Genomic DNA, 16,665 nt, shown 5'->3' with positions numbered 1-16,665 from the left:
GGCGCCCCGCCTCTCCGACGCGCTGGCGCCCGCCCACTCAGAGCCTCCGGAACCCGGAAGTGAGGGCGCACAGGGGAGCGGAGGGCGAGGCTGGTCGCTCCGGGCGGGGGGGCCGCGAGCAGCGGGCGGGCCGGCCGGAGACCGGCGGCGCGCAGCGGTCCAAGTCCAGGTGAGTTCTCGCGGTGGCTCTTCGTGGAGACCCGATCCGGGATTGTGCACCGAGTTGCTGCTGGGGTCCTGGGGCGTGAGGGCAGGATGCGGCCTGGGGGACGCGTGGACGCTGAGGGGGTTGAGATTGGCGGGCTTACCGCGGCTTTGAGCGACGGCTACGGAGAGGACATGGCTAAGGTGGCATCTGGGGGCTCTCAGGAAACGGGGGAGGCCAGGAAGGCGGAGTCGAGGGGCCGTGTTAGGGAAAAGGACTTCTGCACTCGCGGTCCGAGCCCTTCAGTGTAGGAGAGGTGCCTGGCGCTCAGAGAGTGGAAAACGGTCTGTGGCAGCCCACTGTTGGGGCTGGAACGTGTAAAACAGTGGGCCTGGAAAGACACGCAAAAACAGTTCCTCAGAGGGCCGGAGGAGGGGAGAAGAGGAGGAAAGGGAGATGACAGGGTGCAGCCTCTAGAGGCTCGCCCCCGCCTTCCCCTCTTGATTCATCTTCTTCCTGACTTCACACCAAGACAGCTGGGTGATCCGCCAGGGCGAGTCCCAGGGCCCTCTGGGTTCCTCTCTCCCTGTCTTGATAGGCACATAACTTTCTGCTCAGAAAAGGAGTAGCTGGACTCTAGGGGAGGTGGAACTGGGGGGGAGGGTGGGTTATGACACCTCGAACTGTGTGTTTCAGAAGAAAGGGAGCCGTGTATGGTGGAAGGCACTCTCTAAAGAGAGTCGCATCCTTGTATCCCCCAGTGATGGCTGAGAGCTCAGCCTCCTCATGGAGGCACAGCTGCCAGCGAACCCTCCCTTCTTTTTCTTGGGACCCTTAGCACCAAGGCTTTCTAGGGAGGCCTATTGTGCCTCTTTGACTCACTTTCCAGCACTTTGCAGCCCCTCGGGTTATCCTTTGTTGGATATTGTCTAGTCTTTGCGACTTCAGTGTCTTAAGGTGTCCAGGAATGGCTGGAGGTGGCATGAGCAACTATAAGGCTGTTGTCACTGGCCTGTCAGCTCCTGCAGCCTGGAACTGCCTGGTTTTGATTGGCATCACTTTCTCCCCTGCCCCCCCTTGTCCTCATTGCCAGTATTCCCTGTCTGCTGTGTACTTGCTGAAAGGAGGCCAGGTTTAGAGCTCCATTTGGTACAGGGATCTGGATATAAAGGAAGCCTCGGAGACATGACTGCCCCATTCACTTCCAGAATGTTCTGGAAGAAAGCTTTCAGCTTAGCTTGCTCAAGGGCCCATGGTGCAAGTCATGCTTGGAATATCAGAGACTTCTTGGTCCTGAGACCCCAGGAAGGACATGAACTTTCCTATGCATGACCACACTCTTTCTCCTGTTTACTTGGAGTTATGATTCACTGGGGGTCTCCTGGAAGAAGCAAGCACCTTGTTTGGGGTCTGGGCTGGGGCAAGACTGTGCCTATTTCTCTTTTGGATTGGCCTGTGTCAGCCTTTTTCCAGAGCTAACCCCGCTTATTAACTTTCATGTCTCTGGTACACACCCTTTGGTTTTATGCAGCTCTGACTTTCTGCCTTTTCTTGGCCTGCAAATGTTGGGGATGAAACTTAGAGTCTTGTGCATGCTTACTGGGTAAGGGTTCCATCATGGAGTCACACCTCCATTTGGGTGTCCAGGATGCTATCCGCATGAAGCGCGGCGCTCTGGCTTTGACCTCCTACTTGGATAAAGCCCTCTCCCAAGTCTAACTGGTACCTTGTGGGTCAGGTGGGACTTAGGACTCCTGGACTTGACTCCCGTCCTGACAAGAGACCATGAACTTGTGGCTTCCCTTTCCTTATCTCTCTGGAGTAGCATGTGGTGAATGGGTCCAGAATCTAACCAAGCAAGAGCTGGCTGTGCCAAGGGGGTTGGCTGCCTCCCGAGAGCAGAGCTGAGATCTCCTTACGCCTCACCATTGTCCCTTTACTTGGAAAGAATGGCATTCCCTCTAGGGAGAGCTTCACAGTGACAGGCGGCATGATTTATCGCAGGGGCTGAATTTGGGACACTGAGAGCAAGACTTGGGGTGTGAAGAGGTGTCCGGTCTGCAGCCAAACCTGAGAAGCCATGTAGGGATGAACACAGGGTGACCAGTCAGTCACTCTGCTCTTTGGGACACTTGCCTCTGCTTTAGTTTGTCTCAGTGTTCATTTCCAGTCAACCCCCAGGAGAGGGTCCTTCTTCGATTTTCCCAAAATGGACTCAGGCAGGTACTGGCTTTGGAGATGGATCCCTAGGCTTTTCTGGAACCAGAAAGCGGGACTGGGAGGCTAGGTTTGTGCTCTAGCTCTTAGCACACAAATGGCGCAGGCATCTCTAGCATCTTGGGAGAGCAAAAAGCCAACAAGTCCGTGTCTGTATTCCCCAGCCCTCTAAAATAGCCTTCACTCAAGTTTGACTCTCAAACTGCCCTGATGTCTGGTACAGGGCCACCTATGCACCATGTGATACCATAGTGTCCCCAGGCTGCATCGGCAGGTGTGTGCTGACCAAAGATGATGACAGGTTGTGTGGAGTGAAGTTAACCACGTGGAATGGATCCAAGGTGGGAATAGATGCCGCGCTGCTGTCCCCGCTGGCCTCAGTGCATCTCAGGGTCATCTGCAGGGGTCGGGAGAGGCAGGGACACGTTGGTTGCTAGATTCTGTCGGCCGCTGCATGGGAGGAGACCAGGGGGAGAGCAGGGCAGGTGAACTGGCTGAGGCAGCCTGGCAGGCACAGCAGAGCCATTGTTTCCTTTCTCCTTGTATCACTACTGACCTGAGTCTCTGGAGACTCTGTCCTCATCTGGAAACAAACTGTCACTTTTCTTGCAAGATTAGCAGACCCTATTCTCAGAGGTTGCCCCATTGACATGCCTCTGATAAGTGCATTATCTCCTTCATGGGCCCAGGCCCTCAAGGGAGCCATCCTTTCCCACATGGTGCACACTTTGAGGTTCTTTTGGTCTGTGTGTGTGTGTGTGTGTGTGTGTGTGTGTGTGTGTGTGTGTGCATGTGTTTGTGTGTGTGCGCATGGGTGTGCGTGTCCCTTGCTGTCCCCTCGTCTGCCTCTTCCTTATCCCCCGTCTCACCAATGACCATGACATAGCTACTGCACCTCAGTGGGGAAGGTCATCCTCTCTGGGGCTCATCTGACTGATGATCCGCTCTCAGGTGTGGGCCCCAGCATCCCACCTGCTAGGCCTTTGTGTCTTTGAGGTCCACAATCCAACTGTGCCAGGCAGCCCCTGCCCAGCCCACCATTCAGCGAGGCCCAGGCGTGGCCTCCTCACAGAGCAAGACAGGCCCTTCTCTTCTGCCCTTGAGGTCCCGGAGAGGCAGAACAAAGGGCCTTGTCTCAGCACTTCTGTCCCCTTCATGGGAAAAGCCTCATGATTCGCCACATGGGGGAAACGCTGTTGACGAACTGGGCATCTACTCATTTCCTACTCAAGGCTCTCTGAGAAGTGATTCAGGGGTTCAGCCTGGAGGATTGTCGGATGATGGATAAGCTGGCAGAGTTGACTCATTAAGCAGGTCCTGGCTCTGCTGTGTGTCATGCGCACATATGTATGTGTGTGTGTGAGATGGAGTCACGCTAGAGCTGATTCTGGCGGCTTGTGTCTGCCACAGACTGGATGGACGGCCGACAAGACTTTACAGTCATGAGGTTCTGAAGGCTAGAAGTCCCAGTAGCAAGTGCCTGCATGCGGGTTGCATAATAATCTACCCCAGGCTCGTGGGTAGCCAGCCATCTTACTCCTTTGTCTCCTGTCTTCTTCTTCTGAGCTTGTCTCTATGTCCTACTTCCTCTTAGGACACCAGCCACACAAATGAAGGTCCATGTTGGGGACTCTTGTTTCACTTTAATCATCACTGTAAAGAACCTCAACTCCTGAGGTAGTCATTTTTTGAAGTGCTAGGATGCGGGGCTCAGAATGGCCTCATGTGAAATCCCGGCAGAAGTGCAGAGGCAGGAAGATCCTGAGGTTGTCACCAGCCTAGGATGTATAGTAAGACTTGTCTCAAAAAGGAGCAAAAAATAAAAGTTTTTAAGTACCCAGACTTTAGGAATTAGGCACATGGTCAAAGGGTGGAGACATCTCAGCCCTTTACCCTAGGCCAGGGACAAGCTTGGTTGTCACCCAGTAGAGGGCTTTGTGGAGACTGATCATTCCCCCAAGCTATGCTCATCCAGTCTCTTCTCTGTTGAGTAAACACTTTAAGGAGTGCGTAAGCTGGTTGGCCACGTCAACCCTGGGAAGCTCCCTGGGAGGGAATTTTCTGGATTTTCCCCTCCTATGCTCAGGGTAAATCCAGAGAGGTAAGGATTCTGCCTAGAAAGAGCTGGTGATCTTTGGGGACTTTCTTTTGGTTGCCTAGGCTGGCCTTAAACTCCCAGTCTTCTTGCCTCAGGCTCACAAGTGTATGATAGGTAGGAACCTGGCCTGGCCTTTCTTGGTGACATGAGTGCTGAGCCCTCATGTAGATGGGTTTCCAGGGTGTTGGGTGGTGACTATCACCAAAGGTACCCACAAGGGCATGTCATACTGTACTAATTCCCATGTTAGATCCCTTCTCACAGGTCAGAGTCTATGCTGGGTCCTAAGTATAGAACCTGACTTGCCCATGGTTTGCAAGGGGGCTGTTTTAGCATTCAGTGTGCAGCTGTGAGTGCTGGGTAAAGGGCCAGCTGACACTTAGAAATAGCACAGAACGGGGTACCCCTTCTAGTCATTTCTGAGTCACAGAACAACATCCCAAAGCAACTCCATCACAGACCAGCTCCTGTCTGAGACAATTGGTCCACAGAAGCTTCTGGAAGGTTTTAAATTTTTTTGAGTGAGGAAGGAAGGTTGACTGGAAGGCAGACTTGAAGCTGTCCCCCGGAGACAGTGAGGGGAACAGGAACTGTTTCATCTGTACAGCCATGAGCTCACACCCTGGCAGGAGCTGTGAGAGTGTCCAAGGGTTAAGGGTGCTCGCTGTTCTTCCAGAGGACCAGAGTTCAGTTCCCAGCACAGACCTAGGACAGCTCACAGTAAACTGTAACTCCAGCTCCAGGTAAATCTGATGCCCTCTTCTGCCCTCTGCATATACTGGCACGCATCGCATACAATCAACACTGACATACACATAAATAAAAATTTAAAAAAACGTTAGGACTGTCAGAGCCAGAGGTGGGAGTGCTGCACATCAGCAGTGCCGGGCAGCCATGGTCTATTACTCCTCCCACAGGCAGAGCCATCTCCTCTCTTGGGTGAGTGAAGTCAGGAAGGGCTGAGAGGTGATATTGGGGACTCACATCTTTATCTGCAGGTGACTGCAGACAAAGGCATTTCCAGTTGAGGATGCTGGAGTCCCTAGGCTTGGCTTGGGACAAAGACAAGATCTCAGTGTCATATGGAGATGGAGTTTATCGGGGAAGGCTTGACTACGGATAGAAATGTGAAGACTATGGGACCATTGGGGACCCAGTCCTTTTCCCTGGGTGATGATTCTGAGTTACCTCATGGGTTTAGCAGAGAAAGATGAGGAAGTTAGGGGATGGCTTGTCACTACAGGTGTCTGGACTCAACCACTTAGGGTCATCCTTCCAAGTCACTATGCTCACAGCCCTTTGTGAGACCTGGCATGTGACTTATAAGCACGGGGAGAGGCCAAACTACCATCTCTTGTGCCCCTGAGGCTTCAGGGCAACCCCACCCCCACCCCAGCTGTGAGAATGTCCTGAGGCTCCAGGGGGCCCTGAGTTGTGTGACAGTCGCTTCTGTGGAAGCAGCATGCTTTTCTGCCTCTAAGAGGTGATGTCTGGGGACATGCCATGCTCTATAGTGGGTGGTACTGTGCATTGTGGAATTTGACCAGTATCCTAACCTTGGCCTGTGAGAGCCACTGACACCCATACTTTCTGGCGTGACATTGTCCCCTGAGGACATGATGTTCACATCCTGATGTTCATGAGAGACAAGCTTTCTACACCACCTGCTGGCCCTAGGGCCCGGGCTTTTCTTGGTGACATGAATGCTGAGCCCCCATGTAGATGGGTTTCCAGAGGGTTGGATGGTGACTGTCACCAAGGTATCCACAAGGGCGGGTCATACTATACTAATTCCCATGTTAGATCCCTTCTCACAGGTCACAGAGGCCATGCTGGGTCTGAAGTGTGGAGCCAGGTCCCTGTGGACTTCTGAGGAGACTGGTCAGGAGCGTCGGCTTCATGACATTTTGTTGGCCTCATTTGGGATTTTATTTTACTGTTGGGCCAAACCTGGGGCTGCCATGGCAGGACAAGGGCTCTGCCACAGCAGTGAACCTGGAACTTTCTAGGTGCCTCACATGATGCAGTGTTTGGGAGGTTGTTCACATAGAACCTTGGGATGGATTGCCATCCAGAGAGAGACAGTGGAAAAGGTTGCAGAGTGTCTCCCTGGGGCTGTGAGCATGGCAGAGCCCATGTGGAAGCCTTTTGGTTTCTACTTGATTGGAATCTTCACCATGACTTTTTTTTTTTTTTTTTTTTTTTTTGCATTTTTAAAAGCCCAAAGGATTCAAAATCTAAAATGCTGCGATTCCAGGCATCTCCCACAGGGATTTCTTGACCCGTTGGAGTCCAGGCCAGTGTTTTTTGTATGGCTACTTCATTCCCATAGCAGCCTATGTGAGATAGAGAGTATCATGGGTGATGTCACTGAGTTGGGGGGATCCCACACAGTAGCCCTGACTCAGGCTGTACTGTTAGGCTAGAAAAGCCCACTAGGTCCCTGGTAATCCTACCACCCCTGGGGCCTTAGATGGTTCCAACCACAGGACCTTAATCTGATCTTTCCCCCTAGGCTATAAATCAACTGCTCTTGAAGGCAGATTGGGACACATACCCCACCCCACCCCAGTCACCATGAGGCAGGAGGATAGGACTTTAAAGCCACTGTGGGCACCACAGGGAGACCCTGTTTCAATAGTAAAAGGGTTCATGTGTGAGTGCTTTCCTGTTTTTCCTGAGGCCTTGCTATTAGAGTTAGACTAGCTGTCTCACCAAGTTTAAGTAGAAGGCAGGATGTTTGTGCCTTCTATAGTGAGGTCTAGTGACAGATGGTCTATGGAAATTCTAGAAAGGCTGCAGGTATGTATGTCCTGTACATGGGACTTGCCTGCTTCCCCATGTCCTTTGCCTTTAATTTTACAGCCCATGGGGCACCTGGAAATGTCCCAGAACCTGGCTGCACACAGGGCCTGTCCCATGACTCCCACTTGCTGCAGCCAGTTCCTGCTTGATTATCATAGGTATAACAGAGCCACTGTAAGCTCCCCTGACACCTGCAGAGACCACTATGGGACCTGCAACCCCTAGACCCCTCATCCATGTCCACAATGTCCCTATATGGCACTGAGACAGTCTAAGCTCCTTACCATATTTGAGGGACCTCAGAATCTGACCATTCCTACTTTGGCTCCTCTCGTATCCACACTAGAACCCCTGTACCCACACTAGCTCCAACAGGCCTATGGCCCTACCCTCACATTGCCCTGTCCCCATGTTCCCTGTGTGCCTGGGTCCCTCCAGCTGTGTCCAGCTCTGCCTGCTTCCCTGCTTCCCCACCTCCATGTCCCAAATGTCCACAGTGACACGTGGGTTTCTCCTCAGATGCTTGGGACAGGTTCATTCTTTGCTGTATGGATGGTTGTCCTGACACAGGAGGACCTTGCTTCAAGTAGTGGCAGTCACAAGTTGTGCTGATCATGCCAGTCCTGTCCAGGCTGTCTGTGTGACAGTGGCAATGCGCCTTTGTTTGGGCTGAGTGTCATTTACCTTTCTCATGGCCATTTGATAACCCAGTACCAGACCCTGAGCACGTTCATTGTTTGGAAAGAAAGGTGTGGAGGACACATGCCTGTCACCCTAGCACTGAGGAGAAGGACACAGGCAGAGGATGTGTTCTAGACCATCCTGGGCTGTAGAAACTCTGCCTCAAAGAACACAGGTGAACCAAGACTGGGGTTCAGTTGATGCAAGGCTTTCCTAGGGTACACAGGACCCTGAGCTCTATCTCCGCTCCACATAAACACCTTTAACATCCAGGCAGGAAGGAAATCTGGGACCTGAACGTTAGCCTTAGCTGCATGGTGAGCTGCATGGTCTCAAACAGCCTGAGACCTGTTTGAGAGAGAAAGAGAGACAGATGGATACTGGCTTTTGGGGGCACAGGCAGGTAGACCCCATGTAGAGAGAGCTGCCTTGAAAGATGGGTGACAGAATGGGTATCAGACGGTAGTTAGGGTGGCCTAGCTCATGCTTGGAGGGGTGCTGCCCCAGGGAACCTGATCTCCCAGACAGCAAATGTGGCTCAGGCAGGAGGAATGGCGTGGTCTGAGCACTGTTGTGGAGCCAAGAGAGTCTCCAGGGCGCCTTCTCGCCATGTTCAAACTGGGGAGGCAGAAGGCACAGCATGCAGGACTTGCTGGCAACGCCCAGAACCACTGCATGGAGACAGCCCATGTCCCCTCTCTGGCACCTAGAGGCAGTGCTGGCCTGTTTTAAGTGGCCACAGTCAGCTGACTTAAAACAGCAGGAATGGGATTCTCTGGCTCTGGAGGCTTTAAGTCCCAAATCCTGGAGACTTCAGTCTTGAGAGGCTCCAGGGGGCTCCTTCCTTCCCCCTCCAGATCTGGGACTTGAGTGGCCTGTTGTTCACATCTCATCTCAGCATTTCTGTGTATTCTTTTTTTTTTTTTTGGAGCTGGGGACCGAACCCAGGGCCTTGCGTTTGCTAGGCAAGCGCTCTACCACTGAGCTAAATCCCCAACCCCTTATTTCTGTGTATTCTTAATTATGGCCTTATTTGGCCATCAGGGTCTTAATGAGTATCTCTGCTGGCCTGAACTGTTAGACCCTCCTGCCTGAGCATCTCCAGAGTGTGGTCAGTCTTGGGAAAGTGTTTGCCCTGTGTGTTTGAGGTCCTGGGTCAAGTGCTGTAAACATAGGAGTGTGCCACCATTAAAGCCAGCTCTTTGTCTTCTAAGAGTGCCAGACATTGCACTTAGAGCTCACGATATCTTCTGAGCCCCTGGCTTCTATCACAGCCTTAGTCCCATGTAGCTTCACACTTTGAGGCTCCCAGTGGGAGTGGATGCCAGGGATCAGCCCAACCAACTCTCAGCCTGGCGGATGGCACCATGCTGCTGGCTCATGCTGAGAGTTCTGACTGGAAGCTATTATACACCCCTGCCCCGCCCCCCAACCTTGTGGCCTTGGGCATCCTGGGATTTGCCTCTCAGTAGTGTCTGGGCCAACCATTTACCTACACTTCTCCTGGTATTCCCTGTTAGACTTGGCTGGAGTCCAGTCAACCCATGATGCATCCCTAGGGCCACCTACACTTGAAACCAGGACCTTCTGAATGGGAGGCAAGTGCTGTAGCACTAGGCCACACCCCCACAGTTCCTCACTGGGGTGCTAGGCAGGGCTCCACCCCTGAGCCCCGCCCCCCAGACCATCTCTACTTGGGGGAAGGAATTCCTCTTGTGAGCTCCTCCTATGGACACTGGACCATCCACCTAGAAGCTGAGCTGTGAGATGCTCTGTTAACTCCCCTGGCCTGTGCATTGGACCATCTTATATCTGTGGATCTGGGTCAGGGTCAGGGCGGTCCATGGAGGCTCCTACAGCTGGGAGATCTGCACCTGTCAGATCAGCTGCGTTCATCATTCATAGCACACTAGGATTCTGCTTCCAAGTAGTAATTAGGTGATGGGTGTGGGGGACAAGCCTGCCTGTGATCTTAGCCCCTCTGGAGGTAGAGGCAGGTGTATGGGCTTCCAGGCCACCCTGGTCTACATAATCAGACCCTGTCTGTGGGGTGGGAAGAGGGTACAAACTCAGACAAATAGAAAGATAAACCTAGGGCCACAGGGAACAGAGAGGAACCGCTGGCTGTGGAGGATCCCCTACCTCTCAGCCCCCCCTGCACTAACACCAGCTTTCTCCTTTTAGCTAGGGAATGATTTCACCTAGTACACACAAGACTTCAAATTATAGCCTTAGATAGCACAGACGTCGGCTGCCCTGCTCTTTGTGGCTCCCCCACTCTGCCTCCTCTGGTGAATTCCAGAGTGGCTGCCAGAATGTGGCTCCAAGCCCAGTTCTTCATGCAGAGGCTTGGCATGCTGAGAGCCTGAAGAGTGGCCGCCCGTGTTCAGTCCCCATCCCCACCCTGGGGCTGCATGTTGTTCTTACACAGATCAAGAGTTGGATCAAGATGTCAGGTTTGCTGCTAAAAATTTGGTTGTGTGTATGTGTATGTGTGAATGTGTGTCTGTCTGTCTGTCTGTCTGTCTGTCTATGTGTCTGCACTTGATGTCCATGTTGGAGAGGGAGGGGCATGGAATGATGGTACTGGGTATAGGGCAAGCACATTAGCTTTGCAGTATTTATTGAGAGCAGAGAAGTTGTCATGGTGGCACCTGTTTATGACTAGCTCTCCAGAGGCTGAGGCAGACAGAGTGATTCCAGGACAGCCTGGGTTACACAGTAAAACAAGAGAGAACACCAGGTCACACTTGGAGTCCTTACACATCCTTCGAAGTCATGGCCCTCATATACCACACAGCATGACTCTTGAGAGAAATAGTAAAGCAAGAGAGAATATAGTTTCTCGTGTCCTCTTGGGCCTAGTACTGCCCAAGCCTGCCATGAGACGTCTGCTGGCTCCACGGTCCCATGTGGACACCCTTTCCTGACACACCAGGGGATTCTCAGAGTATGGGTTTCACATCCTCTTAAGACAGGATGTTGGGCCACAGCCTGATGAGCTCCAGGTCCCAGACTGAACATTGCATGAGGAAGGTGTGCCGGAAGCCAAAGACAGGCAGCAAGTCTTCCTGAGAGCTGTCGTGAGGCTCTAATTCTCAAAACTGACTCAGCAGTAAAGTCCCTGCCTAGGATCCCCAGCAGAGGCCTGGACCTCTCTCCTACTGTCTCTGGCTGTGTGTATTTTATGTATGTATAGGTTTTTATCTTTGCGCCAGGTTTTCATTGGGTTTAAAGCCCTAGGCTCAAGCAGAACCCTAGCCCCACCCCAAGTGCTTGTGGGCAGCTGGGCAAAGGTTTGAAGGTGGGTACCATGCTGCTGTCGGGAAGGCTTCATCCTTGTGTCAGGACGCTCCTGTGGTGATGGCTAGTGGACAAGGGCTCCCTAGGCGGTCCCCATGAGAGGGATTTTCCAAGAAGCAGGCACACTAACCTGGGAAGAAGGGACTGCCCAAGGAACATTCTCCTAATGTGACACTAACTGACTTCCTTGCCCTCTGCCCACAGCCTAGCAGGGCTACAAGCGTTTTGAGCAAGAAGCCTTATCGGTTTCCTTCCGGTGTGGGATGAGGCTTGCTGAGCTAGCTCTGTTAGCTTTACCCATGAGCCTTGTCCTTGCCTCCGAGAGAGCAGTTCCTGAAGCAAGGGCCAGAGCTGGTCACAGAGTGCCACAACCTGTGTCTGTAACATAGCCAGAGAGGCTCGGTCAGGGGTCTTTTGGCAGGAGAGTGGCAGTGCCCCAGGGACTAGACAGAACCTATCGACAGGCCTTGCTGGGTTTTCCCATGGGAGACAGTCTCTATTAGGTACTGGGTGGGCAGCAGTATAACCCCTGGCCACCCGTTTCCAGGCAGCGTGATGGCAAACAATCCAGAACTCCTGTCCATACAGTTGACATCCACACTGGGGTCACCTCCCAGAACATGACATGCTCTAGGAGGGGCAGTTTTCACTGAGCCTGGCTGTGGGCATGTTTCTGCAGTGCTTGGCATAGGTAAAGGGTGGATGTGTGAAGGCTCACGTGTACAAATGTGTGGAGTGGCTTGCATGTGGGTGTGCGTGCATGTGTGTGTGTGTGTATGTGTGTACGTGTGTATACGTGTGTATACGTGTGTGTGCATGTGCATTTGTGGTGCACAAGCAGTGTGCTGTCAGGTCTCATTTGGCAGACTTTTTCAATGCACTTCATTAGTCTTTGTTGTTATTTTGCAAATGTCATGGAGCAGACTAACCAGCTACACCATCACTAGTTGATGTCATGTGCAGGACCCCGTGTTGCATCTACAGGTCACCTTTGGTTGAAGGCCAGCACACAGTGAATAACTTGGCATGTAGGTGTGTGTGGCTGATTAAGACAGAATCTCAGTTTGAGTCCCTGTGTTCCTCACACAAACTGTTCTTGAGCTCTGGTGGCACATTCTATGACTGACTTTCAGAGTGGCCTGAACTGCCAGGCAAGCATGGCTGTGAACCCCACCCCAAACCCCTGCTGTGCCCACAGACTCTCAACCCTGTCCTTGATGAAGGAAACAGGGTCTGTCTAGCTGTTGCCCAGGCTGGCCTAGAACTAGGAATCCTCTTGCCTGAGCCTCCAAAGTACCAGTATGCATTACCAAGCCTAGTTTTTGCTTGTGTGTGTTAGCGTCCTGTGGAGGTCCCAGGACACATTGTGGGAGTAGGAGTTCTGTTTTAAGCAGAGGCGGAACTGAAGATTCAATTCATGTCAGCCTAGGTGGGCACTGTCACCTGCAGAGTTGTCCTCCCTCTGTGATCCAGGCCATCCTCAAGATCACATCACCTGGTTCTCAGTCTGTAAAGGTGTGAACCCGTCACAGGAAGTTTGTGTGGCATTGTAGGTTGTGGTATGAGCCTGCTGCTATGACCCAGGTCAGAAGCACATGGGTCTCCTGACCCTCTGTACCGTGTCAACCCGCAGCAGCCAGCAGCCAGTTGGCTTCCTGTGTGGTTAGCTGGGTTTTAGAGAATCCACTGTACATTGGACATACACCCTGAGTGCTTCCATTTCATTGAAATTGTGTAGAATTTATGATTGAAAGCAGAGAGGTCCTCAGTGGGCTCAGTGTTGTGCAACCCTCACAGCTCTCCATTCCGGAACCTGTTACAGCCCCAGAAGAGTCGTCACTCAGCCCCTGGCAGCCTCTGTTCTGCTTCCCTCCTCCGTGGACTCACTTGTTCTGGACATGCTTGTCATTGGTCACACACACACACACACACACACACACACACACACACACACACACACACACACACACACTCTGTGCTCAGCTATTTCTTTGTTTTGTCATGCAGACCAGGCTGGCCCAAACTTCCTATGTAACCAAGGATGTCCTTGTATACCTGATCCCCCTGCCTCCGCTGCCCCAGTGTTGGGGTGACAGGTGCTACCACCTTCAGACTACATTTTGGGGGTGGAGCCCAGGACTCCACATGCTAGGTAGTCACCCTGCCAGATGAGCAGTAGCCACATCATGGTTCCTAACTTCACCCACGTGCTGTGGGCTACTGCCGCCTTCCTACCGTAGCTGAGCGCTGTTCCCCCTGTGGTTGGACTATATTTTATTAATCCATTCATCCATCAGTGTGTCTCTGCCTTTTAATGCAAGCCACACTGTATGCAGCCACGTCCTGGGATCTGAGTTCCTGAGCTTTGGATCTAGAAGAGCAGAATTGCCAGGTCTGTGTGTACTGATTGGGGGCCAGTGGTTTTGCAGTTTAGTGGTTCCATCTAAGTATCAGAGGGTGGCCTTTTGGTACCTGTGCTGTGTTGAAGTTGTCCATCCTCTGGCTATGGCTGCTGTGGTGGTTTCTAGTTCAGGAATCCTGAAAACACAGTGCTGGGAATGTCCACCTGCCTCCACTTTGTTTCTCTAGAGAGATTCATGGAGGGTGGGAATGACTGGGATCTGCTGGATCAAAACATTTAAACCAAATTCCAGGGGCCAGTGAGATGGCCCAGCAGGTAGAAGTGCTTCCTGCTAAACCCAGTGATTGGAGTTCAATCCCCAGAACCCACATGGCAGAATTCTGCAAATTGTCCTCATGTGCATCATGACACAGGTGCAAACACAAAATGTGGAAAGAAACCAATGTCCCAAGGCTGTGGTGCACAACTGTGGCCGTAGCACTCAGCAGGTCAAGGAAGGACCTAGGCCACATGACCTCAGCCAGCCAGGCCACAGGTGAGTCTGTCTGAAACTAAAACATCAAAACCAAAACCAGAACAGGACACTCAAGAAGCAGAAGCAGGCCTGAGAATTGTTTGAGCCAGTTTGGTCTCACGAATGGGGGTCCAGGGTACCGGGTCCTCATAGTGAGACCCTATCTGAAGACAGGCCTAAAACTGGCAGACAGCAAAAGTATGTGCTAGAGTCAACCAGTAACACGATATAAATTATTGTGTGTGTGTAAGGCAGGTGTGTGTGTGTGTGTGTGTGTGTGTGTGTGTGTGTGTGTGTGCAAAAGGCAGGTGAGTGTTTTCTTACACTCACTTGCACTCTTGCCATGGTGCACAATTGGAGGTCACAGGAGTTTTGAGAAATGAGTTTCCTCTCCTCCCTTTCTTATTTTTGTTATTTGATCTTTTTTTTTTTTTTTGAGACATAGTCTGTTGTACCCTATGTGTGCCTCCAACTCTTTATATATGCGAGACAGGGTTTGAACTCAATGATCCTTCAGCCTCAACTTCCAAACGCCAAGGTGACAATAGTGTCACCCTACCCAACCTCTGCCTTGTTTCTGAGTCCCAGTCTCCCATTTCTGCAGCAGTGGTTGGCAAGCTGGGCCTCAAACTTCTGTGTCCTCCTATGTCCTCCTGTCTCACTGTGGAAATACAGACTTCTGTGTCCTCCTATGTCCTCCTGTCTCACTGTGGAAATACAGACTTCTGTGTCCTCCTATGTCCTCCTGTCTCACTGTGGAAATACAGACTTCTGTGTCCTCCTATGTCCTCCTGTCTCACTGTGGAAATGCAGACTTGTGTTGACACATCTGGCTCTCTGTGTGGGCCCCAGGGTCTAGTCCAGTTGTCAGGCACTTCTGCCCTCAGGGTCATCAGCTTTTAGTCATGAAGACAGTAAGCCATGTCTAGATGTCTTATTTTTTACTTTTTGTTTTATTTAATGTGTATATGTGCTTTGCATGTATACATGTCTGTACCACCGCATTCCCTTTGGTAGTTCGCACATTTAGAAATAGAGGCTGCAGAACTGACTCACGTAAAGCACTGGTTGCTCTTCCTGAGGGCCCAGGTTTAGTTCCCAGCACCCACATGGCTGCTCACAACCATCTGCACCTGCAGTTGCAGGGAATCCAGCGCCCCCTTCTGGCCACTAAGCGCACTAGGCATGTAGTGCTACTGACATACAGAGGGGAGGTTTTCTGCAGATTGTGGATCTGCCTATGGGGCTGGGTGTGTTTGGGCTTTGCTGACTTGAGTGTTAGTTTCCTGCTGTTTTGAAGCACTGTGTGTTGAAGCCCCTCAGGCTTGTGCTGCCGAGTCAGACTTGTGACTTCGGCAAAGTCAAAGGCCAGCAAATGTCTTCAAGTGGCTTGGAGACAAATATCGCAGCCTCGTCAGATCTCGGTCTCTCTGGTTGCACACTTTTTTTTTTTATTGTGACACAGATTCAAGCTGAGTTATGCTTTAATTCATATCCTCCTGCCTCACCCTCCCCAGTAGCTGAGATGATAGATTTGTCCTACCGAGGGTGCCTGTATGCATTGAACACATACTTTATTTTGCAAGCTTGGGGATTGAACTCAGGACCCTGTGAATGCCAGGCAAGTTCCCCACCACTGAGCTGGACCTAAGCCTCAGATGACCCAGATTCTACCAAAACATGTGCTCTTCCAGCTGCTGGCTGGAAGGGAAGAGACAGTTCCTCGATGATCTGGAAAAGACCGGAAAGTGACGCTTATATCTTGTCTGCCTTGAGCATTCCCATGGTGCCTGTGGGAACCAATGCTGTCGCTCTGTCACAGGGAGCTTCTTTAGGCTTGTGCTGCCGAGTCACATTTGTGACTTCGGCAAAGTCAGAAGCAAGCAAATGTCTCCCAAGTGGCTTGGAGACAAATATCACAGCCTCGTCAGCTCTCAGTCTCCCTTGTGACCATTCTGTTTTTGTTTGTAGCAAAAGCAGCTACATTTAGTATTTCTGCCTTGGAATAAAACTTCATTCATAAAATCAGGTTGTGAGGCACCACACTCTTAGTGGCCAGGCTCATGAATGAACTCCTCTTCATCCTTCAGAACCATTCTTTCATGTCTGCGCTCTTTGAAGCTTCTCAGCTCCCGATGACGATCATTCCCACTGCTTCTCATTCACCGTCGGGTTGCAGAGCAGCTTCTCCTGCTGGTCCTCGAGGAAAGGCCTCGTTTGTCTTCAGTTGGTACACAGGGGGCTGACGCATGTAACCCATACCACTGTGCTTCTTGCTTCAAGATTCCACCCAGGCTATTACCAGCATCAACTCATATTCCTTGTTCTTCAGGCTTCAGAAGTAAATGCATTTGAAATAATTTTTTTCATGGCTGGGCCATGGCTCCTCGGTAGGGCCCCTTAGAATGGCCCGGCGAGGGGTGGGGGGCATGGCTTGGGTAGAACTTCTGCCTAGAATTTACACCCTATCCACAGCTGTGCTGTCTTGGCTCAGGGGTCTTACCCTGCCTCACGTGTAGGAAGCTCTGGGTTCCATGATG

The 16,665-nt window shown here is 51.7% G+C and overlaps 1 protein-coding gene across 1 annotated transcript in view; it reads left to right on the top strand.

Moving 5' to 3' along the window:
- The first annotated feature begins 42 nt into the window (after window positions 1–42).
- The window catches only part of Myo9b (myosin IXB), an 83,473-nt gene continuing 66,850 nt past the window's right edge, over window positions 43–16,665 (top strand). The window contains 1 exon segment of the mRNA XM_032919534.1: window positions 43–169. The gene's annotated coding sequence lies outside the window, so the exon portion shown is untranslated.

Source organism: Rattus rattus, chromosome 13 (assembly GCF_011064425.1).
Source record: "Rattus rattus isolate New Zealand chromosome 13, Rrattus_CSIRO_v1, whole genome shotgun sequence".
Taxonomy (NCBI): domain Eukaryota; kingdom Metazoa; phylum Chordata; class Mammalia; order Rodentia; family Muridae; genus Rattus; species Rattus rattus.
This window is presented reverse-complemented; position numbering and strand designations above follow the sequence as displayed.